Source organism: Pongo pygmaeus, chromosome 14 (genome assembly GCF_028885625.2).
Source record: "Pongo pygmaeus isolate AG05252 chromosome 14, NHGRI_mPonPyg2-v2.0_pri, whole genome shotgun sequence".
Taxonomy (NCBI): Eukaryota; Metazoa; Chordata; class Mammalia; order Primates; family Hominidae; genus Pongo; species Pongo pygmaeus.
The window spans coordinates 95,215,294-95,220,040 of NC_072387.2; the positions used below are offsets into that span (position 1 = coordinate 95,215,294).

The 4,747-nt window shown below is 34.3% G+C and overlaps 1 non-coding gene across 1 annotated transcript; it reads right to left on the reverse strand.

Annotated features, from left to right (window-relative positions):
* Positions 1-3,174: 3,174 nt before the first annotated feature.
* Positions 3,175-3,278, reverse strand: LOC129011973 (U6 spliceosomal RNA). Its single transcript, XR_008493488.1, has one exon. It is a non-coding gene; the product is annotated as a U6 spliceosomal RNA (small nuclear RNA).
* Positions 3,279-4,747: the final 1,469 nt, after the last annotated feature.

Consider the following 4,747-nt stretch of genomic DNA (forward strand, 5'->3'; position numbering starts at 1 on the left):
ACCTAAGAATGTCTTTCTCAAGTACCTGAGAGTCATACCTCTGAAATTTAATCATAGAAAGAGACAGCAGCATTTTCTTCAAGTCTCGGTGGGAGGATAGTAGCCTCCTATCCAAACAGGATAATTAGCAAACAAGGATGACCTTATCACATTCACCAACATCCGCTCTATTGCCCTTCAGTACTTTTCCTCTACCTAACCCAGCATTTAAAATTCCTCCCACCATTTGTTTCAGTGGAGTTTAGTTCTGGTCTCTTTCACGTTGCAGTAGTCTTAAAGAAAAAGTCTTCTTTGCCTGTTTAACTCTATCCGTTGCAAATTTTCTTTGGCAATGCTTAAAACCTATGTAGTCTATGGCAAGTTACTTAATTCCATATACCAGCTAGTTATTTCCTTTGTAAAAAAAAAAAGAGAGAGAGAGAGAGAAATCAATATTATTTTCAGGGTTACGTTAGGTATTATAAAGAAGACTTCTTAAATTGATACATAATAATTGTACATATCTATGGGTTACATGTGCTATTATGATACATGCATAAAATGTGTGTAATGATCAAATCAAGGTAATTGGGATATCCACCACCTCAAACACTTGTTATTTCCTTGTGTTGGGAACATGCCAAGTCTTCTCTTCTAGCGATTTTGAAATATACAATAAATTATGGTTCACTACAGTCACACTACTATGCTATTGAGCACTAGTATATATTCCTTCTTATCTAATTGTATTTTTAAAGTTATTTTTAATTCTGGATACATATGAGTCATACATATTTATGATATACATGTGATATTTTGATGAAGCATAAATTGTGTAATAATCAAATCAGGATAATTGTAATATCCATCACTTCAAGAATTTATCATTTATTTGTGTTAGGAACAGTCCAACTCCGCTCTTTTAGTTATTCTGAGATATACAGTAAATTATTATTAACCATAGTTACCCTATTGTTCTACTGAACACTAGATCTTATTCCTTTTGTCTAACTGTTTTTGTACTAATTAACCATCTCCTTTTTATCCTCCCACCCCATCACCCTTTCTAGCCTCTGGTTACCATCTTCCTATGCTGTATTTCCATGAATTCATTCTTTTTAGTTCCTTTATATGAGGGAGAACATGTAATATTCATCTTTCTGTACTTACCTTATTTTACTTAATGTAATATCCTCCAGTTCCATTCATTAGGTTGCAAATGACGGAATTTTATTTTTTGTGGATGAATAATATGACATTGTGTACATATAACACATTTTCTTTATCCGTTTATTAATTGATGGGCACTTAGGTTGAATCCATATTTTGGTTACTGTGAAAAGTGGTGCAATAAACATAAGAGTGCCAGTATCTCTTTGATATACTGATTTTCTTTCCTTTGGATATGTACCCAGCAGTGATATTGCTGATTCATATGGTAGTCCCTTCAGTATGGGTAAAGGTAAACTAATTTATATGGTAAAATTTCAAGACGTGAGATTTGATACTCATTTTCCCTCTCCTGGTGAGTCATAAGATTATAAAACAGGAAGCTCTGTGAGTCAAAACCTCAAATATAAAATGAGACACCAAAACAAGAATGGGCAAGAGAGGGAGCACCTTGATCAACCACAAGCCAAAACTAGCAGAAGCCTGTACATTAACTAAGAAAACAATTGAAGAAAGGCTTCCCTCAGGGTAGGTTCTAAAACTATGCAGATCCAAAATGAGTTTAAAGAGTTTTGAAAATTGGAAAGCTATCATTGCTGACTGCAAAGGTTTGGATTGTTTGTTCATTTATTAATTTCATTGTGTTTTTGGAAAAAAAGGAACAAAACTTGAAGGGATACTTGATGAACTTTTCTTTCTCGTATAAGATTTACCTTAACATTAATTGTTGGCATCGTAATTTTTTTTTTTTAAGACAGTGTCTCACCCTGTTGTCCAGACAGGAGTGCAGTGGCATGATCATAGCTCACTGCAGCCTCGATCTCCTGGGCTCAAGGGAACCTCCTGTTTCAGCCTCCTGAGTAGCTAAGGCTATAGGCACACACCACCACACCCAGCTAATTTTTTTGTTTTCTTAATACTTTGTAGAGACAGGGATCTTGCTATGTTTCCAAGGCTGATCTTGAACTCTTGGCTTCAAGTGATCCTCCTGCTTTGGCCTCCCAAAGTGCTGAAATTACAGGTGTGAGCCACCTCACCCGCTGGCATTGTAATTTATGTTGTTTAATTTAATACCACAGCAAATATTTATAGATCAGTGTATTTTATGTCAATTGAAATTCAATGACTGGAGAAGGAAGTTGGATTCATATCATGGAACTCAAGGCTCATAACCTAAGTCTTTATTATTATTTGCACAGCAAATGATGCTTTTTTCTTTATTGTAAGATCTTACAGGAAATGGAAATATTATGCACCACCTTCCCTGTCATATTAAAGGAGCTATGGGAAAACGGTCTATGTACAGGCAGAGAGGTGGATACCGAAAAACTGAAAACACCTTTATTGCATTTAATTTTTGGATTACTTTCCCTTTCGAAATAAGGCATAAGTAGAATAGAACTTGGCACTTCAGAATTTCAATTTTTAAGAAGTTTTTCCTATATAAAAATATTTCCCTAAATAAAAATATATGAGCTACCCATTTATGGATATATATAAAAATGTATAATTAAAAAGAAATTATGGTTTATTTTGGGAAAAAACATAATTTGAAATAGCTTTGATTACTAATTAACAAATTACATGAGAGAGAAAGTTCAGCTGAACCTCTGATACACTAAAAATAAATGTAATATTTTTTCATGGTAAAAAATGCTTACTTTTCAACCAGAACAACTCATTGTAATGTGTTCCTGTGTGAAAATATAAATGGATATTTATTCCTCTAACTTTTTTTCCTAATATAATTAGCCTGAGTAGTAATATGCCTAAGCCTAACAAGAGCATATTAGATAGTTTTGAGAAGTTTAGTTTCGCTTCATAAATCTCTTTTTAGTATTTACTTATTTTTATTTTATTATTATTTTAATACAAAGCTTTGCAATTAGCAATTTTATTAAAAAAATAAAATGTACTAAAATAAATGCTTGTGTGGTGTGATTGGTAAATAATCCAAAAAAAAAAAAAGGTTCTTTTTTTTTTTCCTTCAAGGCAATCAGTCAGAAAGCAGGTTTTGTTCTTCAAAAAAATATGGAATATTTCATAAATTTGCATGGCATCATTGTGCAGGGGCCATGCTAATCTCTGTATCATTCCGATTTTTTAGTGCATATGCTGCCACAGACAGCACCATAAATCTTGTAAAAGTATATTTTGCTCATCTGTGGAATTGACTCAGTTCAGACTTGCTGAGGCTGGGAGATCAAAACTCTTTGTTTAATGCTTTGGGGAACATAGCACTGTTGAGAACATTGTATACATTAAGTAAAACAAGACAGTTTTCCCTACTTGGAAACTTTAATGAGTAAGATACCTACTTGATTTTTCTTCCCTTACTATTTGATATGTCTTTTATTTATATATAAAAATGCATTATAGCACATTTCTTAAACCTTTCAAGGAATAAAAAAAATTCCATTATTCATTTTTCCAGTACAATATGAGCTCAGCTATGACTTGCAGCCTCCGCAAGTGTCAGACGACAGGTACATTTTAAAGCCATTTAAGAATCTTTAGTAATGGAAAACAATGCCAGCATCTGCCTCATTTTGGGAAAAAAATTTAATTAATTAATTTGATTCAATTCCCTTATTTGCTTAAAGCTATATTGTAAAGATTTTGGAAATAAAGAAAGATAAGATATAGTAACAAAATAGTGAATAATGCAAGGCCATCAGCTTATAAGTAGCATTAATTAATGTAGTATAGGCCACTGTTTCCAAGACTCTAATGTTCACATAAGTTACCTGATGATCTTGTTAAAATGCAGGTTTTGATTCAGGAGGTTGGAGCAGGGCCTGAGAATGTGTGTTCTACCAATCTCCCAGGGGATGCCGCAGCTGCTGGCCTATGAGCTCCCTGGAGGTATGAAGGGGATGAACCAAAACTGCTGTACATGCTGCAGGCAACATGTTAAAAGGAAGTAAGAAAATCAGAAGTGACTCAGTGTCAGGAAAAATTGTGAAAGACCTTGAAATGGGCACATACACAGCAAGATTACTGAGCATTCTGTTTTACGCAATCACCTGGGTTATCTGATTCCCTGGGTATGCCACATTCGTTGCCTTTAAGATATTTTACAAGTCTGTAAATAATAAAGAACTCACAATAATGCAAATTATTCCTAGTGAGGGGAATGAACTTTGTCTAACATATTTCTAATTGATTATTGTAACTGCCCAACAGGTTCACCTTACTGGCTGCCTAGACAGAGCCAATTTATCAAGACAGGAGAATTGCAATAGAGAAAGGGTAATTCATACAGAGTTGGCTGTGCAGGAGACTGGAGTTTTATTATTACAATAATAATATTCTCTATTATTACAATAATAATATTCTCTATTATTGCAATAGAGAAAGGGTAATTCATACAGAGTTGGCTGTGCAGGAGACTGGAGTTTTATTATTACTCAAATCAGTCTCCCCGAGAATTTGGGGATCCGAGTTTTAAAAGATAATTTAGTGAGTAGGGGCTCGGGAAGTAGAGAATGCTGACTGGTCAGGTTGGAGATGGAATCATAGGAAGTGGAAGCTGTTCTCTTACACTGAGTCAGTTCCTGGGTGGGCGCCACAAGACCAGATGAGCCAGTTTTTCCAT